Source organism: Megalobrama amblycephala, linkage group LG1 (assembly GCF_018812025.1).
Source record: "Megalobrama amblycephala isolate DHTTF-2021 linkage group LG1, ASM1881202v1, whole genome shotgun sequence".
NCBI classification, from domain to species: Eukaryota; Metazoa; Chordata; class Actinopteri; order Cypriniformes; family Xenocyprididae; genus Megalobrama; species Megalobrama amblycephala.
Genome location: NC_063044.1, coordinates 45158879 through 45178168, shown reverse-complemented (window position 1 = coordinate 45178168; position 19290 = coordinate 45158879). Strand labels below are relative to the sequence as shown.

The 19290-nt window shown below is 37.9% G+C and overlaps 1 protein-coding gene across 10 annotated transcripts in view; it reads left to right on the top strand.

The window, feature by feature from the left end:
* caskin1 (CASK interacting protein 1) overlaps positions 1 to 19290 on the top strand; it is a 101625-nt gene that overhangs the window by 959 nt on the left and 81376 nt on the right. The gene's annotated exons all lie outside the window — the stretch shown is intronic.

Sequence of the window (19290 nt, the reverse complement as noted above, 5' to 3'; positions counted from 1 at the left end):
GGAGAACAGCTTGGTTTTGTTGGTCCACCAGCTAGACCAGCATGGCAATTCATTACTGGGCTGAGCCGGGCTTTTTCAGAAGCATAGAGGGGTCCCAATGTTAAATACTGGGACTTTCATATGATATAATGGAGCACAACTGATCCTGATGAGCATCACATCACGTTTTTATTGCAATCAATGATAAATGTTTTCTTTTTTTGAAAGCCCAGAATATTCACTTGATTTGCAATGTGATTTTGATGTGTTCCCCTTCGTAAATGGGCGTTTCAGAGGTTGAATGCTGCTTGGGCATGAAATAAGAGTTATATGAACATTATTGGGGTTGGTTTGTAAGTACAATGTCTTTAAAGAGCTAAAAACTTCTAGACAAAGCTGTGTGGTAAACATGAAATATTTTTAGAATCGAGAAATGGGGGGTGTGTGTGTGGGGGGGGGGGTGGTATCATCCGCTTCATGTGGTGAGAAAAACACTCTCCCATTGAGAACTTGATTTGCTTGGCAGGTTCACATTATCGTCTGAAAAGCAAGCGTGAACGTTCATATGCCGACCTGAGCTTCTCATCGATGTTCTGCTTTGAATACCACAAACTGAGGTGGCTGCACCTCAGGATACATCGTGCTGGTCTGCTCTCTATCTCCTCCACCACTGTGGCATTATCAACAGCATCTCACACAACAGCTCGACTGAGATTTCTTTGTCTTACGTGCCTGTCTGCGGCGAGCATGTTTGGATTGTAATAACCCCGGGGGCTCAAGGCAGAGAGTCACAGCCGTCATGACGCTCTTCTGAGCACCAGGCTGTGTCTCGGCACTCGTCTCCTTTTCCCCCCTCTGCCTGTTCTCCAGTGTGGCAGCAGCACACTCCTGCTCAGCTGAACACTGCCCCCTGTAATGATGGGGTGAATGAGCACGGGGTGCATCCACATCACTGCACTTTCACAATAGGAGAGAGAGGAATGAGCTGCCAGTGAGCTTCATCACTTGGCTTCTTGCCACCGAAAGCAACACGTAGATGTATGCTGTAAACGATGACAGCTTTTTGACACTGAATATGTGTGATGCTGCTCTGTGGGAAAAGCAAAGTCTTGGAGTATTATCATGTCTTTTATAGTTGGTTATTTCAGGTCATGATTGATTATTGTAAGTCATTTCACTTATATTATGAAGACTATAGGGCAAGTTCACACTGTGTTTATGAAAATCTGTGTTGACTTCACATGTTCATGTAACATAGTGGAGCTTTCTCACACAAACAATGAATCTGCTTCTTCAAACAGAGAGTGATACGCCTTTGTGAAAGTGTTGGTTAGCTTTTATGTAAAGCTCCACCTCTGTATTGGAAACACAAAGCTACCCAGAAGCCAATTAGTTCCAGTCACAGCAACTGCAGTCTCCTGCTTGACAGTGATTGGTTGGGCTGGAATCTCTTCTGTGCTCTGTAATGAAGTTTTGGTCAATTGACTGAAATGCAGTACCTGCATTTGTTTTGTACAAAAATCCTATTGTGATATAAAATCATAGCTTATTAGTTTAAGACACTATTGACTGTAGCTATGAACAATCAAGTGGCTGACAGCAAGAGCTTTTGGCTTTAAAAATTGGTATATACATTGGTGATTCCAGCATTGTTCAGTGTTTGACAGAAGATGTCAGTTCCCTCATGGATTTGTAAACGTTTTTAGTATGAATTTAGAGTTTATTTCTGGCTACTAGTTAGTTGCTAGATGTACCTTTACATTAGTACAGCATTTAATTTAATTTACTTTTAATTAAATGACCTCATAGCGAACAGGAGTAGAAAATGAGCCTGTTTAGACCTGGGGCCAGTTGTATAAACCAGTTAGACTAGTCTTAATAGTTAAGACACTAATGTTTTTCTTGAAGAGTGGTCCTAATTTTTTAAAGTCCATTACATAAAAATGTAGATTGGTGTAATTTGAATTGGAAAAATAACATTGATTACCCCTTGGTTAACTGCAAGTTGGTCAAACTAGTTCTTAAGACACAGTCTTAATATAGTGCCTAAGTTTATGCAATTGGCCACTGGTCACTTCGTGCGTTTTCTCTGACCAGATGGATAGCTATCCAATCATGAAAAGACCAGGTGTAAATGCCCATCTTAACGCTTTCGAGGCAGATTTAAATCCAATCATTCAAACCACTTCAGGAGGTGGTCTGAGACACATTTCAAATGAAACTGGACAAGAGTAAATGCATCTAGTTGTTGAAGTCACACATGTAAATTTTAGTCCTCCTAAAATGATAAAAAAATAAATAAATAAACGTGTGACAGCAAGTAACCAGCACCCAGTAGCCAAATATGACAGTGCCACAGTTGCATCCTGAAGCTCAACACACAATCATCTTCATCAAAAGTAGTGATACTAAATTATCTTACCAGTGCTAATGCCGCTTTCTCTCCCAATGCAGTCTTTGATCTTGAAATTAACTGATAATAAATAAAATCCAGATCAGATCTGTTGCCTTCATCGACATGGACTTTGTTGAATTTGCATATAGATTTTGCATATCCGAATGAAGATTGGATTTATATTCGTTTTGCGGAGACACATTTGTGTGACTGGTGTAAATAGAGCAGTTTTAATAAATCAGATAGCTGATGATCAGTAAAAATGCTTGAAGAATCCATGCATTCATCCATCCATTTACATACCCCTAGCAGAATATGCAAAAATTTTAATCATTTTAACAAAATAAGGATCATGAAAATTGCATGTTATTTTTTTTATTTAGTACTGTCCTGAATAAACTATTTCACATAACAGATGTTTACATAAAGTCCACAAGACAAAAAAATAGCTGAATTTATAAATATGACCCCGTTCAAAAGTTTACATACCCTTGATTCTTAATACTGTGTGTGGTTACCTGGATGATCCATGATTGTTTGTTTGTTTTGTGATGGTTGTTCACGGGGTTAAATTGGGATTTGTTATGAGGGGGGGGGGCTCTGTGGTTTCAGGGGTGCATGTGTATGCGAAGACTACAAAATCGTGTCAATTGACAAACTAAAATATAACAAGTTGCAATGAACACTAAAATGCTGATCAAAATCATTCTATAGATGCTGGTAGTGTGCAAAGCTAAATGGTGCCTGGAAAAAAAAAAAAAAAGGATTTTTTTGTGTGTTGTAAATATAATTCATTCTGAAACAAGCACAATTCTCATCAGTGTTTTATCAGCAGTGACATATTTAAATCTGCATGTTTATGTTTTTTACCCTGGGGTAAAGGGCATTTCCCCCCCAATCTAATTAAATTTATGTTTAATATTTTATTTTTAAATTCTTACGTTTGATAAATTAAAATAGTAGATGTTTTGATGGCGCCAGTACATGGCGGCAAGTGACCGTCTTAATGAGTGAGCCACTGAGTCATTTATTCAAACGATTCATTCTGAATCAAGAATGAAGCAGTTGTTTATGATTGGGCCATTGAATCTTCACTCAACCTATTCGTTCAAAACGGCTGAGCGTAGCTGCGAGATTCGCTGGTTCTGCCTTGTTTGGAACTATTTTCGCTGCTACAATAGAACAAAAAACAGGCAATATTGCACCTAGAACGTAAGTAATTAATATTAACTACTTGTTTATTGAACTGTTGTATGAAATTAGTGTAAATTTGAATCAAGGTGATATTCAGGAATTCAGCTCTTTCGGTCGTGTGATGCTTAACTTTATCATATGTCGTAAATAGCAAGCTATAAAAACCCCACATATTGGATTTTTACTGCAACATGATAACTGAGTTTCTTTGTGAGCAGAGCTCATTTGTTTTGAATTCTCCTCAAGAGGTTACGTGCGCCTCAACAGTGCAATATTACCGCCAGTACATTACTAGTATCCACTATCAATCGCCACTTAAGCTAAATTAATCATTCTCGCGTTTTGGTTGTTATTGACATTTTAATCAAGCTACTTATCTGGTCAGGCAAGTAAAATTCTCTTTCACATCAAAAAATCCACTAGCCCTGGTAAGCCTATGTGCCAGGGCTCAGCCCCGGACGGCCCCCGGCCCAATTTAACTTCTCGTTGTTCATGAGTCTCTTGTTTATTCTGAGCTGTTAAACTGTGCTCAGTTCTTCATAAAAATCCTCAATGTCCTGCAGATTCTTTGATTTTCCAGCATCTTTTGCATATTTGAACCTTTTCCAGCAGTGACTGAATGATTTTGAGATCCATCATTTCACACTGAGGGACAACTGAGGGACTCAAACACAACTATTACAAAAGGTTCAAACATTCACTGATGCTCCAGAAGGAAACATGATGCATTCAGAGAATTAAGAGAAAACTTTTTGAATTGCATGAACAGGATAAATTGTACTTTTTTTGTCTTCTGGGAAACATGTAAGTATCTTTTGTAGCTTCCGAAGGGCAGTACTAATTGAAAATATCTTTAAACAAAATAAGAAAAACTTGCACATCATCTTCTTGTTCAAAAGTTTTCACCCCCTGGCTCTTAATGCATCGTGTTTCCTTCTGGAGTGTCAGTGAATGTTTGAACCTTTTGTAATAGTTGTGTTTGAGTCCCTCAGTTGTCCTCAGTATGAAAAGACGAATCTCAAAATCATACAGTCACTGCTGGAAAGGATTCAAATATGCAGAAGATGCTGTAAAATCAAAGAATTTGCAGGAGCTGGAGGATTTTTCTGAGGAACAGAGCTCAGTTTAACTGCTCAGGACAAACAAGAGACTCATGAACAACCATCACAAAACAAAACCCCAAAAAAACAATCATGGTATCATCCAGGTATCCACACACAGTATTAAGAATCAAGGATATGTAAACTTTTGAGCTGGGTCATTTTAATAAATTCAGCTGTTTTTTTTGTCTTGTGGACTTTATGTAAACATCTGTTTTGTGAAATAGTTTATCCCTGACAGTACTAAAAAAAAATAACATGCAATTTTCATGATCCTGCTAACATTTTTGCATATTCTGCAAGGGGTATGTAAACTTTTGAGCTCGAGTGTATCTTGTAAAATATTGGCAATATGGTGAGGTGAGTTCAGACAACATCATAAAACATCTCTCAAAAAGTGAAAGCGAAGCTGCTGGCCGAGCTCAAATTTGCTCTCACTGCCAGTCAATATTAAGACAGTGGCTTGGAGCCCTGTAGCTAATCCAAGTAATCATTACTTCCACTGCTTAGTGTGATGATTGAATTACAGTGCAGATGGCTCAGTCGCAGAAGAGAGAGAAAGAAAGGAGGAAAGAGTGCTGGGAAGGAAAGCAAGAGAAGCAGAAATAAGACAGCGAAAAGACATACTGACACAACAAAACTTTTACATCTCACTGGATGGTTGGCCACCTTCGGGGGTTTTCAGTGGTGAGTGTGACTCTAGTGCAGATGTCTCACACAGAAGTGTTCGTTTCTCAAAGGGGGCGAAGCTGCTTTCCTGTTCATTTATCTGCAGTACTGAGGTCTGAATTCTGAGGTGTTAGTGTGTATATGAGCCCAGAGGGAGAGTGAATTGGAAAGAGTGTTTCCAGACAATTTCTGCACAGCATTTTTCCATATATTCAGCACATTCTCCACCTTTTCCACAAGCATTCACTGCAGAACCCTACAGAAAGAACATCTGGAATATAGTATATCTCATTGGAGTAAATTGCTGATTAGTTTCATTAGCATGAAGCGAGTGGAACATTGCAGAGCGTGCCTCAACATACTGATGAAGACATGATGACAGGATGGGTTATCTTTTCTCCACCTCTACAACCTGTTCACATATCCCAGCAGCAATTAGAGCTGAGCTATTTTAGCAGTCGAAACATATGGGGTCCCTAAGGAAAAAAAAACTCAGATCGTTGTAGGCCTTTCTCACTCTGCTTTCCTCTGCCGGCTTGATTCTGAAGTTTTGGAGTGAAATAAATCTGGTGAGAAAATGAATGTAGGGGTGAAGTGCTAGAAGGATGACTGTCAGCTCACAGAAGTACTGATACTGTTGAGATTGGTAGAATGTGGTTGGAGGATTTTTTTTCACTGCGTATTCCTAAGCTCAGAGCTGAAACGGGTTAGTCAGGTGGTTGGAAATCATCTGCAGTGGGTCTCCATGAAGACATCCAACATCTGTGTGACCATCCAGGACAAGTGTAAATGAAGTGTAGGTTCTTGACATGACATGCCTTATTAAAGGGATAGTTCACCCAAAAATGAAAATTTGATGTTTATCTGCTTACCCCCAGGGCATCCAAGATGTAGGTGACTTTGTTTCTTCGGTAGAACACAAATGATGATTTTTAACTCCAACCGTTGACGTCTGTCAGCCGTATAATGGGTGTCAGTGGTAACACAATTTATAAGAGTCAAAAAATATGCATAGACAAATCCAAATTAAACCCTGCGGCTTGTGATGGCACATTGATGTCCTTAGACAGAAAACGATCGGTTTATGTGAGAAACCAGACAGTATTTATATAATTTTTACCTCTAAAACACCACTATGTCCAACTGCGTTCAGCATTCGCTTAGTAAGGTCTGATCGCGCTCTGACAACGGCAGTAATGTCTCGCTCTCATTGAAGTATAAGCGCGAGACATCACTGCCATTGTCAGAGAGCAATCAGACCTTACTAAGCGAATGCTGAACTGTCTGGTTTCTCACACAAACCGATCGTTTCGTGTTTTAGGACATCAATGTGCCGTCACAAGCCGCAGGGTTTAATTTGGATTTGTCTATGCATATTTTTTGACTCTAATAAATTGTGTTACCATTGACACCCATTATACGGCTGACAGACGTCCACGGTTGTAGTTAAAAATCATCATTTGTGTTCTACTGTTGTGTTCTAAGCAGATAAACATCAAATTTTAATTTTTGGGCGAACTATCCCTTTAAATGTCCAAGTGTGGATATCCTAAAATATCTAACAAGATTGTTAATCAAATGTACTTACAAATCTCTCTAAAGAGCTGAATCAAAATACACATTTGTGGTCATCTTCCAGTATGTTTTCTCTTTTTTACACTTAAATGAAATAAAAAAAATTAAACTAAATCCTAATTATTAAAACATTTAAAACAGAGTGAATGCAGAAATGGCAACTGGTTAAGTGTGAAAGTTTTGTATTTGAGAACATTTTTTCAAATTAAATTTTCCTCTGTACATACTATAGTATAGTGTTGTGGAGATTATCAGAAACAAAACCATTTGGCATCATAATTTAAAATAACCGCAATGACACCTTATAAAAATGTCCAAATTTGCTTATATTCACCCTATATTATGAAGGCCATGTATAATACTGAATATTAGGCTGTTAAGATATAAAAGACATTTGTCTAAAAATGGGTTATTTATTTTGATACAATATTGAGCTGAGAAATGGACCTTTATGTAGTAATATCATCATTGAAGGACGCTAAAATATTAAGAGCAGTGGATTTATGCTAGATGATAGTTTCTTATTCTATTATTATCTTATGTAATTAAAAATCATTTGGTGTGATGATATTCAAAATATGCTTTTGAAAGTTAAAAAAAAAGAGTAGACTAATAACTGGAAATATGTATGTAAAACATTTCAAGACTCAAATTCTTAAAGGTGCTAAAGAAGATGTTTTGTTTTATACATTTTTGCAATATTACTTGAAACTGTCTTTACTAACTGATAAAAGACTATTTATTAGGTGCGCTGAAAGGAATAATATTAATATACATCATCTGTGCACGAGGTAGGGCCTTAAAAACATCAGCCAATCGTTTGTGTGATCATCGCGTAAACGATTGGCCCTCTGGCTTGTCAATCACTGCCATGACGTTCCTTGTGAGAGACGAGCGCGGCTGCGCGCTCCAGTAACTTTCCACACTCCACAGGCGCTGCATGCAATGTTTTTGTCAGGAGACAGGAATAACAACTGCAGATTATGAGTTACCTGCGGTGAGTCCGACATAATGAATCCACTAACACGACACAGCGAATGCCGGTGGTAAAGAAACACTCGTGTTCCAATACTCGTGCAGAGTTTTGGGAGGTGTTCCCTTGAAATGAGCTGTGAAGGAGGGGGGCTGTTCTTATGCATGCGCTCATTTCAAAAACTCACTAACAGTCTTTGGATTCTCAGTCGACGAAAAAATCCTCTCTATCACCTTTAAAGGGATAGTTCACCCAAAAATGAAAATTTGATGTTTATCTGCTTACCCCCAGGGCATCCAAGATGTTGGTGACTTTGTTTCTTCAGTAGAACACAAATGATGATTTTTAACTCCAACTGTTACGGTCTGTCAGTCGTATAATTTTACTTCATAACTTGTTAAATATGGATATTTTTTTACACAAACGCATCGTTTCGCTTCAGAGGCCTTTATTAACCCCCCGTTCACATATTTATGATGGATAGATGAGGATGGATACACTTTCTTCAGCTCATACTCATTGATCCCGTTCACTGCCATTATAAAACTCGGATGCGTCAGGATATTTATTAATATTTCTGTGATTATGTTCATCAGAAAGAAGAAAGTCATATACACCTAGAATGGCTTGAGGGTGAGTAAAGCTTGGCAATCCTTTGACTATTGTTAACTAATGTTAATATTATGGAATATATATAATATTATTGTAAAGTACATGACCATTTCACATTTTGCAAAAGCAGGGATAAAATACAAAAAAATGAGGTATCAGTTAGCAGTAGTATGTGTAACACAACAATAGCTGACTTAGAAAATGTCAACCACCCATTGTGCTGTTTTTGCCTGTGTCCCCTGGAGCAATTACAACACATGACCTTAATCTGGGGACCTGACCCACATAATCCTGAAGGTAGAGGGGGCGGCAGCATTCTTAAGCACATTAACTGTTGCTGATTCCTCCCAGCGTGCTCCTGAACTACTCTGGCATGTATGAATGTGCTTATCACTATCACTTTGATCAGACTCCACAGAATAGTACACATTAAATCTGTTTATGTTTCCTTATGATAGCCTTAAGTGCATAATTGCCATTTTGATGAAAAACCCGTAGTTTTCATACATAAAAATGAGCAAATTGTCAGTTTAAGAGGTTAAAAAATTTGTACAGTTCGAAAAGTCTATAAAACCTTGTGCTATTGTGAACATCAATGAGAGGTGTGAAGAGAAACAGAGGATGTTGTTATGTAACCTCACACAATGGAGTCGTGGGTACAGCTGAGGTGGGTGGACAGAGAGAGAGGCTGGAAAAAGTGGACTGTGTGTTTTGTCATTTCTTATACGCTGCAGTGCTAAAAAAGTAGAAAGTAAAATAAATAAAACTTTTAATGTACTGCTGCACACATTCATATTGAAATGGTGTATTTTTGTAATCTGTATCAATACTAGATCAAAGTATAGAAAAATACTAGATCATCTATTTCATCAAAGGTTACTTTTTATATAAAGAGTAATTGAATCAATTTCTAATATTATAAAGTAAGTACTTCCTTACTTTTTTTCTTACAAATATTCCATGCCATCACCAGAGATTTTCACATTTTTGCTGAACCTTTAGAAAGTGCACATGGACACACACACACACACACACACACACATTATTATTAGTATGACTTTCTAACGACAGCCACTGGAGAAGTCATTAATCATAATCCTCACTGCAAATAAACAGATTTAATGAGTGACTCACTAAGAGTGACTCAGTAAACCCAATGATACTGAAAATAAACTTGAGAGATATTGAGAATCTTCACATCCAGATGTTGGACTGAGGTGAGCTGTCCGACAGGCAGCTGTGCGTTGAATTGTGGCTGTTGGCTGAGAAATAGTGCAGATGTTTCTTTCTAGAGGCCATATTTGCTGGGCTACAGCAGACGAACAGATCACATATCCAGCAAACCTGAATCCATCTGATCCTTACAGACTCAGGCATGATTAAAGTGCCCATCTGGACTATGAATGAGGAGATCTGGGTGGATATGTGCTCAAAGGAGTCTAGCAGCCATTAATTACTATTGGGGAGGAAATTTGCACAATATGGTATCATATCATTTATCGAATTATATACACAATAGATATAGATGCATGTTTTATTCAGCAAGGATGCATAAAACAGATCAAAATTAAAGACTTTACCATTGTTCTATTTCAAATAAATGCTGTTTTGTCATGACAGCTCTCGGGATATTGGTATGATAATTGAGATTGGCATGGTAATGGATATGACAGTGTTAATGTATTTGGTCTTGGCGGAATAGATCTGCTACGCTGCTGCTGCAGAGCAAGTACAGAGCCTTGCTACTGCCAATACATTCACAGACATTGCTGTGAGCATGTAAGACATGCTGCTGCTGCTGCTGAACATGTAACATACTTGAATTAACCCCCATAGCAGATTTATACAGGTGGAGCTGGGGAAGGAGGAGGGTTCTGAAAGCACGCTGCAGACTGCTAGCAGCAAACATGCCAAATATTTGAATGTTTGAGCAGCAAGCTCATTGGCTGCTGATGCAACAGCAACCAATCATCTGTGCTGTGTAGATAATGACGAGATTGCTACCAAATTAGTTAAAGACCCATCAGCCTGCATCGTCAGAGTTTCAAGACAGAACTAGATAATTGTTTAAAACTCAGTGAGTCCATTTAAAGCATCCCAGTTTCCACAAAAATATTAAGCAGCACAACGATAACAAAAAGTAATGTTTCTTTGAGCATCAAATCATCATATTAGAATGATTTCTGAAGGATCATGTGACACTGAAGAATGGAGTAATGATTTGCATCACAGGAATAAATTACATTTTAAAATATTTAAATAGAAATGATTTATTTTAAATTGTAATATTTCACAATTTTACAGTTTTATCAAATAAATACAGCCTTGGTGAGCATAAGAGACTTATTTCAAAAACATTAAAAAACCTTCACAGCATAATGTTGTGATGCCTACATTCGAAAATTTAAAAAAAGGGGGGAAAGATGGGGTTTTGCCATTTTGCATTATAGGAGAAGCACCAAAATAAGTTATGCTGCATGTTCTGAACAGGTGGGCTGTTCAGGGAACATAATATTCTTCAGACAGACTGTCAAAATAGTCTCCCACACATTCTCCAAGAGTGTTGTCTCTGCTTTCCTAGCTCCCAACTATAGGATTGTTTCATTTGTCTGATTTCTCTCTTAAATAAACCTCTTGCTGCTCACCAGATCACACTTTCCCAGAGGGGGCGAGTGGAGCCAGGCATTTGTCTCAGCCACGGACCCAGTCTGTTGAGGAAATGGACGTTTTCTTCCCCTTGTGACATTAATCTTCCTCCCAGTGTAGCTCCAAGTTATTTCAATCCAATCTAGTCTGTGAATTAATTCTCTCCACTCAGGCCCACTTTTAATAAATCATAACTCGCACTTTGTGTTTAATCAGTCACGCGCATGGCAAAGATTTCACCTTTTTGAACAGTTTTTTTGCCTGTTCTCTTTTAATGATAATGAATTTTCTAATGTATTCCTGATGATGTCATGTATTACATCCCTATCAAGCAGAGGGGATAAAAACACATCTTTCCAAGCTTTTCCATTTGATGAGCTTTTCCATTTTTTTTTTTTCATTTGACCTTTTTTGTCTTATCTCACCATGCACAGACCATTGAAAAAGCTTTCCTGTAATTATGGATCTAACTGAACTTTATGATAAAAAGTTTTGGAATGCGCTTTAGAGGGTTAGTTCACCTAAAAATGAAAATAATGTCATTAATTACTCGCCCTCATGTCGTTCCACACCAGTAAGACCTTCGTTCATCTTCAGAACACAAATTAAGATATTTTTGATAAAATCCGATGGCTAAGTGAGGCCTCCATTGACAGCAAGATAATTAACACTTTCAGATGCCCAGAAAGCTACTAAAGACATATTTAAAACAGTTCATGTGACTACAGTGGTTCAACCTTAATATTATGAAGCGACGAGAATACTTTTTGTGCACCAAAAAAACAAAATAACAACTTTTCAACAATATTTAGTGATGGGCGATTTCAAAACACTATTTCATGAAGCTTCGAAGCTTTATGAATCTTTTGTTTCGAATTTTGCAGTACCAACCACTGTACTAACATGAACTGTTTTAAATATGCCTTTAGTAGCTTTCTGGGCATCTGAAAGTGTTTATTGTCTTGCTGTCTATGCAGGCCTCACTGAGCCATTGGATTTCATCAAAAATATCTTAATTTGTGTTCTGAAGATGAATGAAGGTCTTACAGGTGTGGAACGACATGAGGGTGAGTATTCATTTTTGGATGAACTAACCCTTTAACTTGTCTACTATATTTCTGTTATCTATTGACCCATTTATGATTTTCTACTGTGCCAAGTGGTGCCACAAAATAAAATAAAGTAAAATAAAATAAAATAAAATAATCTGGTCAGAACTGCATCTTGGCACTGAATGTTGAAAAAAAAAAATCTCATTTGTCTTAATTAAGTTCAAAGAATTGTTCTACTATCATTGTTCCCACAATAGTGAAAGGGTTTGTAGATGTTTTGATGAGAACAATCAGTAGGATGTTTGCATAAAGTCCATTTTCTTTGAGTTGTCTGATGTTGAAGGTAAAAATATTATGGAGACAATCTACGGTCGACAACTAAAGCCTGTTCACGTTAATTAAATCCCTGGAGGTCATTGAGTCGTTGTGCTATTGGTTTTTAGTAGGTGTTCGTAATCCATGTCAACAGTATCTGCACTGCCATTAGTAGTCACCTCATACAGTATATTGTGTCGCTACTCATTTGTATAAAGTTTGTCTTTGCAAATCACTGTCAGTGTGAAATTCCCTTTAAGACATAATCTCCTGTCAGGTTGATTCTTAAGAGTGCTTTAAAAGAATCGGCAGTAAGCTCCCTTCGGTACTGACACTGATGAAATGCACTGATGATCTTCTGCTAGTCATAAAACAGTGATTTGTGTTTCTTTGAAATCATTGTAGATTTTTTTGGAGTTTTGCCCATTATGATTGTGTTCATACATGGTCATAATACATCTTATTTTGTAAAAATGCATGTTTCCATACTGTATGTGGCTACGTTGTGGCTCAAAATACTTGGCTTTGCCAAACCAACATGGTACAATTACTCGTGGAAAACTGAATGACTTATAAGATTTCAGTTCCCTCCACACTTAAGGCCTGTTGATTGATAATGGTACTGTAACTACAATGGTAACTATATTAATATCCACACCATTTAAGGATAATGCTCTGTTTATTATAAGCGCACGCTGCAGTTTTGTCATCTGCCACTTGAAATGCTTCAGTAAAGTAGGTTGAATTCTGATTGGCTGTCTGTGTTTTATCACTCGTCAGCTGGAAAAAGTGATTCCAACGATATCGTTCATCTGTGTCATTACTGTTATACCTGCGGTGCGGTGCTAACAACCACCGAAATAGAAAAAGAAAAATTTGATCTAGGTTGGAAACTATACTAACATTTAGTTTGAAAGCTCCGCTATTTAATGTTTAATGTCATGTTCACCTTTGCATCATTTACAGTCAGAGATGTCCATTGAGAAAAGGGTTTATCTTGTATTTGGATTTCTGCACTAAGGATTATAATCTACATCTGGTTATTATAGAGAATTAATTTCATACCTATTGTCCCAGAGACTCTGATATCTCACCTCTCATCAGGTTCTGCAGGTTGAGGATGTTTCCCAGCAATCATAGCAACACTAGCCCACTGGTGGACTGTTCGCTGTCCTAATGAGATCGGTTCAAAGATCAGGCTGATTCTCCTGTGTGTGTGCTAATGGTGCCCAACAGGGCAGCAGAGAGCAGGCGGATGGTGCCAGGGTTTACAGGTGCCACACTGTGAGAGTGGACCTGGCAGAGATTAGGGAGCCCTCGTGTTGGGACGCCCAGGATGAAGATAAAAGTTGTCCATTGCTCATGTTGCTGTCTGCTATGGAGATTCTCATATATTTTTGTCTTGTTCAGCTCTGTGGCAGTGATAAAGTTTGATGCATACTGCATTGAGCTGAGTATACATTCCTCCAGACTGTGGCGTCAGTCAGGAGTAGCTCTGGATAACAGATGCCTTGTCCTGGGGATCTGTCAGACCCATCCATGCTTTTCTTATCGGTTGCTATCTCTCTCTCTCTCTCTCTCTCTCAAACAGATGCCTTCGTCCTGCAGTGATGTGTGGGTAGAGAAGACCCTCCAGCACCAAAGTATACTTGACATTTTTTGTTGAATCTGTAATTTTCCTAGCTTTCAACAAAGGCAGCTTTAAGTCTCATATTTGAAGTCAGCATGAAATGGAAGTTGAGATCGCTTTTCTTCCCTATTGTGATGTGAAATGAGAAAAATATGTCATTACGTCAATGTCAATAAGAATTGTCAAGTTTGATTTTGTGGTGACTTTAAAGAAATAGTTCACAGTCATAAATAAATAATTCTGTCATTATTTACTTCCCCTCATGTCATTTCAAACCTATATGATCTTCTGTAATCTTCCCTTTCAATAGGCTGTTAAATGGTGGGCTGTTGCGATGTTAAACTCAAGGCCTCTATTTGTGAATGAATCTTTCAGACTAGTTTTGTGAACTGGATCAATTGATTTATTAAAAAGATCAGACTCAAAAGAATGTTTCAGTGTTACATTCTGGCAAACTTTGCAAAGTCGTATATGAATTTATTGAGTGTTTCCCATGGATGTGTTTGAGTGTCTAAAGGCCCAGATATACTTACGGCAAAGTTCTTTTTCGTTCTTCGCTTAGGGGTGAAAAGAAGTTCGAAAAGAAGTTCGAAATACCTGTTAGCAAACATCCCAATGCCGCCCACACTGCTGAGAGCGGCATTTAGATGAATATGTGTGCTGCGCTTTTTACACAACAAAATGAGGAAACAACAGTCATTTTTTTAAAGCATAAGAATCTGATCATAGCAATGTGGATTTGTTTGCACGGGCTCTGCAATTCGGCACTCTATTGAAGTCATGTCAAATTTATTCATATAGCACTTTATATAATAGGTTACTTACAATCAAGCACCAGTGCCAGTATCTCATTTAATCAGAATTACAACCTCATTTTCTACTATAAAGCGGCTTTCCAGTATGTTCATGTTTTCGCTTGCGGACGTCTGACCTTGACAGACTGAACAGAAGAAATGAACCAAAGAAGAGCCTCAGAGCACACCTGCCTATTACGTTATCATCACAGAACAATGGTAGTACGAATGTGTTTACCAGTCGGAGCGAACTTTTCCAGAAAGTTTGCTTAAGCAAGAACCCGCAACGAACTTTGTTTTGGCCTGATTTTGTTCAAAATAAAGTCTCATCAGTTCATTCTTCGATTTCTCTTTAAGTACTTTACAGTAGCTTGCTCACGAATTGGACCTACTACTTATGAATGTGCTAGAACTGAATAATAACTTACATTTTGCCTGTTTCTCAAAAAACTATTGTTTGGCTTCAAAAGACTTGAAATATAATGCGTGAGTTATGTGGAAACTTTTGATTCTTTCACCTTTTGTGTCCTGCAAAAGAAAGAAATTTATCAGGTTTGAAACAACATGAGGGTGAGTAAATGCTGACAGAATTATCATTTTTGGGTGAACTGTGGATTTAAAACCATAAATCACATGAGGAGGAGTTAGTTCTACTCTTCTGGGAAATAGCAAGTTACAGTAGTTTTTGACAGTAGATAGGCTCTCAAACATATCCTCAAACGTATCTCAAAAAATTCATATATGATCTTTGCAAGAAAAGTATGCCAGAATGTAACAGTGAGCCGACTGCTGGCATTATTCTTATTAACAATGTTTCACAGCTAACATTTGAAATACCATATTCCCACACTCATTTATACTGTGTGTGGTGTGTCTTTTAACTCCATTTATCTCATTGTGTGTCTGCTCACCCCACCCTCAGACCTATATCCATGGAGATGACTTACAAAACTGGGTTATAGTGGCAACTTGCATTTCCAGTTTCAGCTATAGTGTAAGTCTCATTGTCAGTGCCTTGTTTGGATAGATGAGAAGCCACACTGATAGCTCTGCTTGAATATATGATTAGGAAAGTACTGCCAGCTCCTTACCAACATCAGACTATCAGCGTGTGTTATCTTAGAGCGCAACTCCAGCTGCTAGCTAAAGTACAGTGTTAAGCTTAAGTGGAGGCACTTCAGGAGTTTGACAAGGTCTATGAGCTGGAACACACTGCAGTGGATGGGAGCTGTGCTGCAGAGTCCACTGGAGTCCACTGGAAGATAAGGGAATAATATCCTTTAACTAGCCTTTAACTCTTTTCTGGTCGTTATTCACAAGATACAACTTAACACATGGGTCACGTTCAGCTGTTTTGTTTTGTTTTGTTTTGTTTTGTTTTGTTTTGTGGCACCGCTTGGCTCAGTAGAAAATCATAAATGGATCAATAGATAACAGAAATATATTAGACAAGTTAAAGGGTTATTTCACCCAAAAATGAAAATTCTGTCATTTATTACTCACCCTCATGTCGTTCCACACCCGTAAGACTTTCGTTCATCTTCAGAACACAAATTAAGATATTTTTGATGAAATCTGATGGCTCAGTGAGGCCACTATTGACAGCAAAATAATGAACACTTTCAATGCCCAGAAAGCTACTAAAGACATATTTAAAACAGTTCATGTGAGTACAGTGGTTCAACCTTAATGTTATGAAGAGACAAGAATACTTTTTGTGTGCCAAAAAACAAATAACAACTTTATTCAACAATATCTAGAGATGGGCGATTTCAAAACACTGCTTCATGAAGCTTCAAAGCTTTACGAATCCGAACCACTGATTCGAAACAAAAGAAGCAGTGTTTTGAAATCGCCCATCACTAGATATTGTTGAATAAAGTTGTTATTTTGTTTTTGTTGAATTTTTTGGATGCACTAACCCTTTAAAGTTATTGAAAAAAAACTGTTTTCATTTTTGTATCATTATTTTTATTTTAGTAAATGAAAACTTAATAATTATGCATGTTTTTATCAATTGATTTCTTTGATAAAATTGATTTAATTTTTCTAATTAACTTGTGTTCTAATTAACTAATCGTGTTGTTGTTTTAAAATTTTTTTTTTTGATCTACTCAAATAATTATTAAATGTCACAGCAGGGCCTCCATACTTGTGTCCAGAGTAGATATAATGTAACTGTAGGTTGTTTGTGATGATTGACAGATTATAACCACAGTAGTTTGCTTGACATGTAAAACACTAGATTTCTAATGGTTGATGTCCTGAGGACAAGATGTGTTCCATAGTCCTTCCAGCCAACGATTAATCAGCTGGGTTTGAGTGTCTGCTGATGCAGCGTTATAGCACTTCATTACATGGATGAGTGGTCTTAATCTATCCTGCCAGTCCTTAAACCACAGAGTCCTCATTATTGCTACTCCACAGGCTCAGCCTCCTCTCTCAGTATCCATCCTGCAAGACCACCGCCTTAATCTCAGGCCAATATGCCATTTCCTCCAATACAAATGTTGGCCCGATTCCATATTCACTGGCTAACTGTGCTTTTTGGGAAATGGGAGCGGGTTTGAGTAGTCCTGACCCCCTATCCTGTGCAGCACAATGCAAGAAGCCCTATCATAGACAGGAAGGAGTTTGGTTCCTGGCACAAGGAAAAAGCTCTTTGTGTTCCCAGATCAAGCGAGGAAAGGAGCTCGAATCTCCCTGCTGGAGGAGATTAGGCCCTGGAAGAGTTTCAAGAGCAGGGCGGTTTTAGTGGCACTGTCGTTCTGGGAGTCATTTTCTTCATATATCCATGTGTTGTGTGTAGCATTTCATCCTGTAATATCCTCATGTTGGATTTGTTTACTCCTTCTGTGACAGGAAATGAGTTAAAATGGATAGTTGACCCAAAAATCTCTCATTATTTAGTCTTTACTGATCTTTAGAACTTTTGAACAGTAGTGAAAAAAGTACTGATAAAAATATTTGAAGAGTTGTTTGATTTCATAGAGACATAAAAGATGTATCATGATGATAAACAAAAATTGTTTATCAAAAAAACAAAAAAATCTGTTTCAGTTTGACGTGCATTTTTATGTTTTATTCTTCGTGCATGGAATAAAATTATATGTAATTTTAATCCAAATAAAATGTAATGAGTGAATATGACATGGCAAAATATTGACTAAATTTATTGGGCCAAAAGGCAAAAATTGTGAAAAAAAAAAAAAAAAAAGTTTTGACACTCATCCAAGTGGTTTCATCTGTTATGAAGTGATGGTGGAGATTCCCTGGCACTGAACCTCATCGCACATCACAACGTCATAATACTCATGAATCGCTGCAGGAGTCGCCTCCAGATGGTGTGCATCACAATCACTGTGTGAAATAGGGCAAATTATGCTGGGGTAAAGATGAAAGGACGACATTATTAGTAGCTGACAAGTGGTCCCGCAGGCCCACCCTGGTTCAGAGATGATTTCATCTTTACCCTGGCAGTCAGCAGCATTTGTAGACTTAAGATTTGTACGTATAGCCCATAGCATGTGATAAAGCAGCTACATTTGGGACCCTCAAATAAAAAAGAGATGTCTAATCTCAAAAAGTGAACAGTTGGCATCACAGAGAGAAAAGGCCTCTGCTTTCTTTTTGGCACTGAAACGGTTGACAGTGTCCTGTCCTTAGATTTGTGCCCCCTCAGAGGAACGTTTCCAACACAATTCCCATTAAGCGGATGCTTTCATTATGACAATAACTTGGATAAGTTTTCTATGTCTATATATCTTGTCAACTAATGGAATTTATGATTGCTGATGGATGGCTTCTGCTCGGGGTGACCTGCGGTGTTGGCTCCTCGCTGACATTTGTCTAGCGCTCTGTAATGGAAACTGAGTGTCAGTATTTTGAAATAATTTTGACGGATTGCACATAACAAGCCAAATCCTGCTAACATGCATTTCAGGGAAGCACAATAAGTAGAGCTAGATGCAAAAAGAAGCCTGCAGGCCATTCAGAATGATTTTAAAGAGATAGTTCACAGAAAAATGAAAATTCTGTTAATATGTTTTAATCTGTTCTAATATGACTGGAAGTTTCTTTTCCCCACCCCAAGTAGTTAAAGGGTTAGTTCACCACAAAATGAAATTTCTGTCATTAATTACTCACCGTCATGTCGTTCCACACCCGTGAGACCTTCGTTCATCTTCAGAACACAAATTAAGATATTTTTGATAAAATCCAAGAGGTTTTTTATCTCCCATAGAAAGCGACGAAATTAAAACACTCTGTTCAGACGTAAACTCTGAAGCTCTGCGCTGCGCTCACTGCGCTAACTGCGTAACACACTTACGGAAGAGGAAAAATTGTTGGATAACT